The following is a 12,732-nucleotide window of genomic DNA, read 5'->3' on the forward strand; positions in this document are numbered from 1 at the left end:
ATTATTATTTATCAACAATGCACTTTTTGCCCCCCCAAGAAACAGACTTTTTTCTGCTTGGGGTTGTTAGTAAATACAGCACCACCCCCTTCCTTATTTCTCTCAAACCATCACTCCAAAATAGCATAACATTAACAAGGACAATTAAATTGTTTTGGCTGTGGCACAGCAATTTGACTACGAAGTCCTTGTTGTTCAGTGAAAAAATGTTCCAAAGTAGATTTCACTTGGTATGCTGCAAGCATTTCTACGGCCCCTGTCAAAGGGCTCAGAGAAAACCTTCCTTCCTTCCTCTCTTTGTCTCTTAGCTGCACTGCTGAGACATTTGAGGGTTACAGTTGTTTTCTGAATGAAACTTGAGCCGCAGCCACATGCAAAGAAATGAATTTATAGCTATTCAACTCTTTTGCTATCATAAGATCCTTAAAGTCAACACAGAACCAAGGAGGGAAGCCTGTGGGCTATTGGAAGTAACCACAGCTCTAGTACAAGAATGATACAATTATACCAGAACCCTCATATGGTCTGTTTAAAAAAAGTCACGTCATTTCCTATTTGAGAGAGAGAGGTTCAACAAGGTATGAGACTGGAGGCAAAAATCATTCACAGCAGAAACAGAGGCCTCACACAGATCCTGTGGGTGTATCCAAAACATCTGATTGGTGAGTCCCAGAAAAGGCTTAGCCAATGAGTTCACTAGAAAGCTTGACCATTCATGAAAGCCAGCATGGCACTGTTTTGCTTAAAGAACAGGAAGTGGGATGGGGGGAGAAGGGGCTGTCTGTTATCACTTTCCATCAAGGTTTCCATTGTAGCTAAGCAAAACTGAACTTCACATTCTAACTTCATTTACTCAAGACATCAAAAAGTCTTGCTCTTGAAATATTTTTGGAATACTGCTAAAGCACAGTTTAATTTTAGGGGGCCACTTGTTTGTATATTGGAAATCAAACTCTGTCTTTTTCAGTATGCTCTTGCCATGAAGTCATTTTTTGTGCTGATTGAAATCATCTGTTTTCAGTTCTCTGACAAATTAATTGAACTTTCCTCTGACTCAGGGGCCTTCTGACTTTTGAAGCAGATTTTGTCTACATGCCGTCTCCCAGACGAACACAATTTAATTTTCTAGGCTTTAAATGAACTTTACATTTCCAGAAAGCCAATGAAAGAAGCATTTGTTCTGGTGATAGCATTTCAGCTTTTCCAAATATGGCACAAGAATAGAGGCTTATAAAATGTTTATTTTACTGCAACTGATAACTAACTCCAAAATGTGTTAGATCCTGTGATCCACACTGATGATAATGTCTCCAGTTCTGAGCTGCTTTTATTCAAGTGTATTAAAAAGTATTTGCTAAATGAATGAGAGAGCGGCTGTAAATACTGAACTGTGGCAGTATCTTGCCCAAGTCATTTTGTTGTGTTGATAAAATAGCCACCATTTAAGGGCTACAATTCCAATTCAGTTCCAACTTACATGGATGAGCTTAAACTGTCTAGTCCCGTATGGGTCCTCACTTTATCTAAATAAGTTGGGACATTTGGATCCAGCATTTTCATTCAGGCTACCCTCTGGTCTGAACTGTATTCTATCACTCATCCCTTGCATGAGTGTTTTACAACACTTGAACTGCTCCAAATTTTGCTTTTGGATTGAAGAATGTGACTGCACTGAAGTCCATGGGAGCGGTACAAGTATACCCAAAGGCACAATTTCACACAGAGAGTAACTAATGTCAGAAAAGACAAGAAAATAACAGGTTTCCAAACTGCTGCACAATCATTGAAAATTCAGCCTGAGTCACTTCCTTGTTCAGCATAACATACGTGCTTTTCTTCTTCTCATGTCCTTATAGCACAATTATAGAATTTTCCAGTGTCTGACATATAATATAGCCTGGTCTGTAGCCCTGGCAAAGACTTCTATGATGCACAGCTCCCCTGGGACCTAGCAAATCAGCAGACCAACCAAGTTCCATGGTCTACGTTTCACCACAGCCACGTGCGCCCAGATGTTAAAGCAATCCCACTTCCACATATTGCATTTTGACCTGTTGACTCTTATTTGAAGGTGATTTAAACTCCAAGCTGACCAATCCTTCTCTGTGCCTTTAGCAGGGTGTCTGGTGACATTTATGTGCATTTTGATGTCCTCATTAAGGGTGTTGAGTTGTGTGAGCCACATTTCCAATTGTGTAGCCAACGATGATTTTTTTGAGCAGATCTGTTGAGGCTAGGAAGCTTTTCTGCGATTTCAGGTGGCTAACAGCTGCAGTGTGGCCACAGAGTGTGTGTTTGTTGTCTTTGACCTGTCATGATCATTCTGTTTTGTTTGCAGCTATTCTCTTGATGTCCAGTGGAGTGATTCCAGGAAGCACATACAAGCTGTTTGTATTTTCTGGTTTTACACAGCCTGAAATGCAATTATACTCAAAGAATACATGCTCTGAGTGGGTGTCTTTGAATCATATCTGGCATTGTTACTGTCAAAGGCCCCAATTCAGAAGAATACCAAAATAGGCACTTAACTTTGAGCATGTGCTTAAAAGCCTTGTTGAATAGAGATGGATCTAAGATAATGCTTCGAGTTATACAAATGCTTTGTTAAATTGGAACCAAGGAGAATTTACAATTCCTCTATGTCAGGCATGCTCCCCAGCCTGTGGGCCAAATCTGGCCCAGAGAGCCATGCTATCAGACCCCTGGGGTTGTTCGGCCGTTCAAAAATTTAGTGATGGAAGATTGGTAGCAGCAGTGGATGCTCTCCTTCTGACAAATTTCCAGACCTGTGGGGAGCCTTGCAGGCCAGATAACATGCTAGAAGTGGTATGGGGCCCCAGTCCTGGGGAGTGGGACTAAGGGAGACTGCATGGGGCCTTACTCTGGCATGCAGGGTCTGATCCGGCCAGCTTTACCAAAATGTTGAGCACCACTGGTCTGTGTCCATAATGTCTATCTGAAAGTCTACCACTACCATAATATCTGATAGACTCAGATTCGTTAATGAAATTATCTTAAAAAGCGTTGTGTGTGGTATGGAAGTATGATTTATCTATTGTATACATAAAGGAAAACTGATAAATAGATAAGTTAAATGACTTACTCAAGGTTACTGAGAACTAGTGGCACCAACGGGTATTAAACCCAAATTTCCTGCATCTCAGTCCTATGCTTTAACCACAATGACTATAGCTGTCAGGGATTTGTGAATTATCAACAAAAGTACCAGGCAGGTTTTGACTGCAGATCTTTTTATCTTGAGCTGACTCAAAACCATTTTTACTGATTTTTTTTTTTTAGTCAGTTAATTATTTCCATTTAAAGACAGTTTGGGGGCACTGAATTAATTGAAAATCCCATATCCAATAAAGTATTAAAGAAGAATTAAAACAAAGACACAAAAATTGCAACAAATGAGAAACACAGGTAAATGAAATATCAACACAAAACCTCAGACCCAAATATTCCCAAATGTCACAGAAATATATCAACATAACCAGATTTGTATTTTGAAATTTGCTTCTTTCTAAAGAATTGGACAGACTAAATCCCTGCTTCTGGATGCCTCTTAACTTTGATGAAGTCTCTAATCCCTACATGGGATCTGAGGTTTGCAGTCTGGACTCTTCCTTAAGTTTTACTTTATGCTGTTAGAATTTGCATGGCTGGCAGTTAGAAAAATCATCTTTTGGCTTGTAAACAGACCAACGTCAGCAGAAAAGTCTCAACAAAACCCTATTTAATGCCACTTTTCCAGTGCAAGAGGATGATTTTGGAACCCTTCAGCATCACTTTAGCAAGCACTCCATTTTCAGAGACCAACATTAGCATCTAAGTTTAATTTTAATCTCAGAATTGTTAGGGCTTTCAAGAAGATTGCCATAAAATTTCTCAGTAGAATGATATATCTTAGAATGCTGAATGGTTTGCAATCTACTCACATAATAATGTTGATAATGATATTCAGTTTCTTTGCTTAAGCTTTCCTGTATTTATTATGCAAGCCTAAGAAGCAAAAACGAAGCTAGAGATTGGACATGGAATCTGCAGCTGTTCAAACTTTTTACTATCCGACCACAATAGTTACTAAGGCACATTGAAACTTTCTGTTGTGAGTGTACTATTAACACTTCAGGGTTGTGAAGCAACATGAAAAACAGTCACTGTTTCAGGCTTTTTCAGAAGTATCTTGGAAAGGGATGTATATATGCTTCTGGACCGTCCCTCCCGTCCCTCTCCATTATATCCCATTTGGTTCAGTAGTGTAAAATAAAACCTCATTAGATGATATTGCATTATTATATTATATATTCCAACTATGAGTTATTAAGAAATGTTACTGTATTACAGCCAATCCCAGGTAATGCCATTCTTATATATTTTTTTGACCAAAACTACCATTGATTTCAAAATTCCCATTGAAATCAAGAGGACTTGCCTCACCAGGGATGGAGTGAGGAGCCCAGAGGATGGCCATTAAGTTACTGTGCATTTTAAGGCAGAGATGGGGAGTTATTTAGGCAATCCTGAAGATTCTGGTGACTAAGGCTTAAGTAAGATACCATCCTTATAAGAATTTACATCGTGTGAAAGCACGTTCAACAGAGGCAACTTTATTTTACTGGTCTATAAGTGTTTTTGCTTTCCAAACCCCAGGCCATGTCTTGCTCTACAGAACAAGAGACTGTATCGTTGAATACAGAAGTTAATGTTTAAAAGAGGTCTTTTAGGTTGTTCTTTAAAATACAGGTCCTTAATTATTTTCTTCATGTGCTGTCCACCCTGATCTCCCCCCGTTTCCCCATGCAGTGGGGGTAGGGGTGGGGAGGGGAACGGAGCTGTGCATGGATAGTGAGGGGGAGTGAGGAAGGGAAGGCAACTGAATCAAATTGGAGTGAAATTTGAGTGCTTCAAACATGCATCTCTCCATGACCTTAGATTCCAACTTGTAGGTAGGGAGTGTAGGCTGGTCATCAGACCACCTGGAGAATTACATGGCAGTGGAGGCCTACAGTGCTGGGAAGAAATGCCAGCGAAGTTGGCTACAAATGATCATTTTTCCTTGACACACACTGGAGAAAAAAGACTCATACTTAGGCCACCTGGCAAGTTAAATAGAGCAGTCACCTGGGGAGTAAAGCCAGGCCACAAGAAGAGTACAGCACAAAAAATAAAGCCCTAAAAGGCCTGTCCTTGATAACACCTAACACACTGTACAACAATAACTATTTTAATCTGTGAGCCATATTTCAGTGTGCTTTTGTGGCTGTCGGGTAAGCATAATGGATAGGAATGAAATGGCAACAGCAATAAAGTAAATTCATCTTGTTATGGTATGCAGAATTTGGTCCTGTTTTGCCATTGAGCATGTGGGGTCCTGTACATGCAATCAGTTCTTGTATCACTATAAGCATTTGGCTCTCATAAGCACCAGAGGTAGAGAAAATCAGCCCCCTGGAGTCAAATCCAGTTTAATGTCCTTATTTTGAAATTGTCCATTGAGTTCAATATGGCTACGCACATGAGTGAGGCAAATACAACCTGTCATGCAGAACATCTTACGGAGGCTATTAAAAGTGTGGATATGTGATTATCACATCTGGCACTGGCACAGCCTTAGCAAATTGTCATGGGTTTTCATCTAAAATGAGCAACATGCTCTTAGGGCTAGATAGGATGATAAATTAGAAGAACTCAGAAAACATTTACCTGGTTTCTAAGTAGAAATTCTCCTAAGCTGTCCTCACACCCCTTTTATTTGAGTTTTTGCCAAAATTCCTGCAAATAAAGTTTTGTTAAGAAAAGAGCAATTTTTTGGCTAGTAGGTAAGCTTCATTTAATCATGGAGCAGAATACATTTTGTCGTGAAAAATAATTTCTTTTAGGCAGAAGCAGAAGTTATTAATATAAATTTCCAGCCAATCAAAAACCATAACAATACCATGTGACTTACATTGTCAGTCTTAACTAGGAGATTGTGATGCTTGAGGCAATGCTTGCAACACATTTTTCACAAATAACACCTGGAGTGAAAAATGCTCCCACGATGCATTTTGAATAGCAAATTTAGAAAAGTTCTGTCTGTTCACAAGCAATTTATGAGCAAGAGAAGGGACTGCATTTGCTAAATGCTTTGTTGCAAATGAGATGCCTAGATTTGTATGTTAGCAAGTACAGCTAATCATGCTATCATACTATGCAATGCAAAAATGATTCAATTGTGAGCTTCATTGATTCCACAGTTTCAAAAATATTTTTTGTCTGGAGCTATTTTGATGATGTATTGTGTCAGTTAAACTTTTTAGAAAACAGAAGTCACTTCTTTACAGGAACTTACCAGTGGTCCTTTCAGCTAAACCACAAATACTTGATATTTGAATACAAACTGATGTCAGCTTTGACTTGGTAAGTTTTAAAACTATGTTGAGGGAACTTTTTTGATTAAAACAAGAACTGATCTGAAATTGCTCCTAAGACTGTACACGAATGGCCTTTTTTGTTGTTGTTCTGAAATGTCCTGTGACCTGTCCCCCAGCCACAATTTTTTTTTTTTTCATTTCCATGCACCTCTGCACTTCCAAGTTCTGGCCAGGAGGAAAAGCAGAAGTAATAAAATATCACAAGAAACGCTGTTCCTGTGATACTTCCGGTATACTGGAAGCAGCAAGAACAGGAAATCTCATGAGAAAGCTTGTTCTTTCATAATTTTTAGTCCGAGTGACTCAGTTCATAAAAATTTAAAATAAGTATCCTCTAGACATGGCAGATATTTATCTGAACCACATAGCTAGCCCTGTGAGGTCTGCAGAATCTTGGGGATATTCATTTACTGTCAGCTCATGGCACCCTAACTGTGCATTGCTAGGCTTTATAGTTCTCTAATATAAAAGGAAGACAGCACACTGGATGTAACACTCCAGCAGCTAGAAGTTTGCACATTCTTCACAAGAGTCCAGCGTGCTTTAATATCCCAGCACTTCTGTCTCCAGATGTAAACAAATAATATGAATGACTTTCATGAAGAAAAATCCCGCCCTGCTTCATGACTATGAGATCTCTGACCATAGTAGAAGAAAAAGAGGGCATGAGTCCAGACTCCCCACCCCTGCCATGAGTGTACAGTCACTTCATGCCGCACAGCTGTGCTCTGAGAGATCTCCCCATGCCCAGTGGGCTGAGACTGCTACGGGCTGGAGCCAGTGGATGCATGACTAAGCATTTGACCTGCAGTGGAAAGTTTCAGGACTGACCCAAGGAAACCATCAAGACATGCACAGAAGAAACCATAGCCATAGACTTAATTCAAATAACCCTTGTCTTCCCTTTCCTGCTATTTCCTCCACTTTGTTTTTGCTTTGTCTAAAATAGAGCCTGTTTTAGACGGATGAACAGGGCAGGATTTTTCTTTTTTTATTTGACTTTGAAGTATATATCTTGCTTTGGGGGACATCATACATGAGATTTTAGTAAGGGCCAGTGTATACAAATTGATAGCAAATTTATTCTCTGTCCTGAGATTTTAATAATACAATTCCTATGGGTGAAACATAGCTACAGCCTGTTCCAAAGTCCATTAAAATCAAGGTGAGTATTTCCACTGACTTCAGTGGGCATAGGATCAAGCCCACAGTGACTTGAAACCTCTCCCAAATGTTTTGCAGAAGCTGTGCCATTTAGCTTTAAGATGGACACACACCCTGTCAAAGATGATGACTCAGATGTAAACTCTTCCTGCAGTGTCGCTCTTGAGAACAAATGTCTTCCCGCTCAGTAACTGATTCAATATTTCTGGCTCTGCAGCTGCAATACCAGATTGCATTTTCAGTATTCCTTTGGCAATTTAAAGACCTTGCTGCAATCATCTGCTTCAACATATAGAGCATATTCTGCCTGATTATGGGGTGCTGCCATTCTTTGTTTCCCGCACATGCATTCAGGATGCAGGTTTCTAATGATGTGCGACACTTGGGATTTTCGGAGATGGAATGTAACCACTTGAAACTGTTTGGTTTGTCACTTTTGGATTTGCTACATAAGGATATGTTAATACAAACGGGCCTGTTTATAATATTCATCAGACAGTGGAAGAAATTCCTCTAATGTCTGTATAATGCAGTGAGCAGACTTCTTGATTATTAACATACTGATTGTGTATCCTTATTTCAGATGTGAACTCAGCAATGGGGAGAGCTGGAGGAAGAAAAATGTGAGACGCATGACGCATTTGGGATTCAGTCAGTGAAATATTTACACAGTTAGATCGTGGTTTTATGTAATATTTTCCTTTGGGGTAGTATTTGAGAAACCAGCTGAATTTTAGGTTCTTACCCAAATCAAGCCACACCTCTGAACATTGAAACAACCAGGATGGGTCAGGAAATGAGAGTCACATGACTCCTTCAACTCCTTCCACCTCCTTCAACTTTTTAAAACTCTTGAAGTGCTTTTGATATGGGACTTAGGCATTCTCACACCCAGATACCAGCCCTCACCTTCAGCTCAGCATTTAAGCACATGCTTAACTTTAAGCCTCACAGTAGGACTACTTAAATGCTTTGGAACAAAGCCTGTATTTCCGTGCTTTTCTGGCTCTTAAAGTATGAGCTATGTATGCTGAAAGTATGAACTACGAAGCTACGTATGCTGTCTCTCAATGTTTTGAACATCACCCTTTATATTGATAACCACCAGTTCTTTATTGCCAATGAACAATGATGACAGCTGTAGAGCAAGGAATTCTAAATGTTTGCATTGTTTAATCACTCCTGAAAACACCAGTCTCAGCAATCAGCATGCTTAATGTTTCTCTCCAGAAGTCACTTTAGTGGGTATCGGTTGCTGTATCCTGTCACCAGTTAGTTGCCAGCTTACAATACTTTCACTTATTTAATAATATACATTTTTGATGCCTTAGTCATAGGAAAAGAAGCAAATACTTTTTGTATTACTCAGTGTTTTCATCCCCTGGGTCTTATCTCCTGTTTTAATTTACTGTTTGTTATTTTATGAAGGAGCTTTCACTTTTGCTTAGTTTCAGAGCCCACCCTGGATATCCCCTGGATAGGCTGAAGTACATTAGATATGACATTAACTAGCATTAATGTGGAAATTTAGAATCCAAATAGAACTTGTACTGCTGCCCAGTAATGAGTCATTGTCCTTTTTCTCTTTTTAGCCAACAGCAGATTCAGAAGCTGTGAGACAGTTTCCTGCAGATAAGAGATAAATTGAAGGGAAACCTGGCAAAAAGATGATTGTCAAGCTGCAAGATATCATTTCCTCCAAAGCCCCTACATACTAATTAACCATTCCAAGCATATTTTCAACAATATTTAGGGATTTCCTCATCAAAATAAACTTCCTCCCATGTTATCTTCATTTTTGACATCTGGTAATACAGTTTGCTATAAGAATGAGGGTTAAAAATTCCTAACACTGGTTATATATATCTATATGTATGTACACACAGACAGACACACACATACACACACCACACGATTGAAGTTTTGCCAGTGTAGGAATCTCAGTGCCTGATCCAAATGCTTTTGTAGTCAATGACAGCTTTTGTGTTAACTTCAAATAAGTAGCAGGATCGAGTCTTTATCCTGCATCCAGATTGTTTCACTTATGTCTCATGACTTGTTTATAACAAATTACAGATGGGCTTGAAGTTCTAAGTATTTGGATTGGAGGTTTTGCTTTGGGCCCATCCCTTTAATTTACTACTTATTCCAATCCTGCCTTTTAAAGGGAAAATATCATCAGAATGAAAATGTCTGCAACATTCTCATTTCCTTCCCCTTAAATTTTTCTCCTTTAGAAGCTGATTTCTTAATTGCACAATTAGTGTTAAAGTTGCCATTGAATGCAAAGTTGTCATACCTGATTTGCAATCTTTTCTGTTTAAAGTGCTATCAATTATTTTCTAACTAGATGCTCCTATGGGATCACCTGTCACTAAGAGCAAATTTGAACACAATAGGTTGCTTCCTATTTCCAAAAGAATCTGAAGATTGTCAAGACTTGACAGGCAGCTCCAGTTTTAAGATGAAGCAGATAAGTTAGGTTTCCCTATTAGGCACTTTTGAAGAGAACAAGATAAAGGAAGCATTGTTTCTGGAGAAGGGGTGCAAAGAGTGCAAATTTGAACTTATTAAGAATGAACTGGAAGTGCTTTGTGGCACAAAACCCAGCAAATTTGCACTGCATTTGATATTACAAATGCCTGTGCTGCTTTTCAATCATTTTTTGTGTCCCTGCCCTTAAATATATTTGTTTTCAAAATGATCTTTCAAAGAACTTGAGTGAAGTATACTAGAAAAAAAAAGGAATATCTTTCAGTGAAAGTATTCTGTACACATGTGCTTGTACATATACACATACAGAAAGGATTGATTTTTTTAACCAAACTTATACTTGGTCAGCTACAGGTTAAGTTTATTTCTAGTATAATTTTGCTGACTCTAGAAAACTTACATATTACCATGGTAAAATATATCATGGCAACTACTCTGTTTACATTTACACAAAACATGAACTAATATTAAATGCCATGGACATTATGGACATGTCTATAGGAGACAAGTTGCTGTGCATTAGCATAATTTACTGCCCATTAACAGCGCATGTCTCCCTGCCCTGCCCACCCTGCTTGCACTGCCCTGGCCCTGGGTTCCCCCACAAAGCATTCAGAGAGGTGGGAGACAGTGCAGAACTTTATTAAACAGTCTGTTCTCCCACAGTTAGGCAGGCATGGGGCTCTCACATGGTGAGGAATGTGTCAATGCTGGTAGCGATGTCTCCTTAGCTGTAGGGGGCAGGGATGTGTAATGCAGCCACAGGCAGCCCTCCAGGCAGCAGCAGAGGTTGTGGGGCAGCCCAGGCCTGCCACTTGCACCGTCATAGCTCAGAGTCCCATACCAGGGGTTCAGGTGTACCCAGGGCACCATGGTGAACAGCAGCAGAGCATAGTGCATCAAACACCCTTCAGCCCATGCAAACAGGTCCTCATGCACCATCCACAATGCACAGCTGGGGCACATTCAGGGTGCAGCATCAGTGTGGGAGGGGCCTGTACCTGGACCACCTCCCCAGAAAGGCCCCCTGTGAGGAGGGCATGGGTGTAGGTATCTCCTTGTCGCAGGGGAGCAAGCAGGGATGGGGGACTCAGCTGACAGCCACTGACTTACCATGGTCCCTGGCCACCCATGCATGCCCAACCTCCAATCTGATGCCAGGCAACACACAGACCCCTAGTACAGAGCATCGTATCTTAGAAATGTTGTAAAGTCTCGCAAACAGCTTCTGTCTCACGGCTCTACAGGGCCCACAGCTGCATTCAGGAGAGAGGCCACCCCTGGCAGCTGGAATGCAGCCTCAGGGCTCACCACTGCCTACAGCTGGGAGCCCCTGTGGATGCTGTGGCGCCACCAGAGGAGGACTCAGGACAGGACTCTCCTCCTGCAGCAGCTGGTTGCAATGTTGCAGGACTGGCTGGAGGACACATGGGCCTGGAGGGCGAAGGATGTTGCCTGGGAGGTTGCATGGGACTGGCATAAGGAGGTGAGGAACTAATGTAAGGAGGTGTGGGACCAGGCACACTGGGAGTTCTGGGCTCAGCTCCTGGCTCTGGAGTACAAGAGGCTCCAGGTGTTGCAGGAGCAGAATATAATTCTGGGCCAGGCAGTGCAGGCCATGGACAATGACCATTGGGTTCTGGAGACTGTTCTGGCCCTGGTGATCACATTCATGCTGCCCACTGCCCAGCCTCCAACCCTAGCCACACAGGCCCCTTGGCAGCCGTGCACTGCCCTGCAGCAGGTCCCTGGCTGGGCCTACGAGGTGGTCCATCTACCACCTCCAGCCACCAGGAGCCCCTGGCCCAGCCCCCACCCTGGGTGCCTGCCACCCAGCCCTCCTGGCTGGGCCCAGCCCTGCCGCTTGCCTGGCTCCACACGGGTATGGAGCCAGAGCTGCTTGGAGTGGTGCCAGGACTGCATGCCAGCCCTGCTGGGCCTGTACTGTGCCTGCTGGAGGGGGAGCCCCCCCATGCTGAAGGAGCACTGGCCACTGTTGCCCCTGGGCAAACCCCCTGCCCACCGCACTTCTCACAGTGTTTGCACCCATGGGAGAACAGGCAGAAGCCAAGGTATTGGCTGCCTGCCCCCAGGCTCTGCCCCCTAGGCACCCCCACACCATGGTCCCCCACTCCAGGACACCATAAAAGTCACTTTGTATATAGTTTGCACAGGGAAGAGGGTTTTTTATTATTGGTGGGTGGGGTGGGGTGGGTGGTGGAGGAGCTCTGTTTATTGGGGAGGGAGAGGGAAGGAAGGTCTGTTTGATGTGAGGGAAATAAAGACTTGTCCTTCTGATGTGTCTATAGTGAGCATGGTGCAGGAGGTGGGCAGGTGGAGTTGGGAGTACAGGTGAGCTAGCTATAGCAGGAAGTGCTGGAGGAAATGGTTAGTCAGGGCTCCCTGTACCCAGTGCCCTGGCTACCACTGGTGGGTGCATGGCTGTCCTGGGGCCTGGACAAGGGGGCCTACTGGGGTCAGCTGGGCCAGTACCATGGCCAGCAACAGTATGGGGTGCTGGCTGTCACTGCCAGGGGCAGGGGCTGGAGCAGCCATGGCATGGGGAGACAGAGTGGGCAAGGAGAGATCTGTTGTGTGCTGCCCTTGCACTGGGCATGCTGCTCCTGGGCAGGGATGTGGCTGGCCAGAGAGCAGA

The 12,732-nt window shown here is 42.3% G+C and overlaps 1 long non-coding RNA gene across 1 annotated transcript; it reads left to right on the plus strand.

Annotated features, from left to right (window-relative positions):
- The first annotated feature begins 575 nt into the window (after positions 1 to 575).
- LOC109280456 (uncharacterized) lies at positions 576 to 9,378 on the plus strand. Its single transcript, XR_002086780.2, has 2 exons — positions 576 to 662; positions 8,167 to 9,378. It is a non-coding gene; the product is annotated as an uncharacterized LOC109280456 (long non-coding RNA).
- The last annotated feature ends 3,354 nt before the right edge of the window (positions 9,379 to 12,732 follow it).

The sequence above is a fragment of the Alligator mississippiensis genome, chromosome 2 (genome assembly GCF_030867095.1).
Source record: "Alligator mississippiensis isolate rAllMis1 chromosome 2, rAllMis1, whole genome shotgun sequence".
Lineage (NCBI taxonomy): Eukaryota > Metazoa > Chordata > Crocodylia > Alligatoridae > Alligator > Alligator mississippiensis.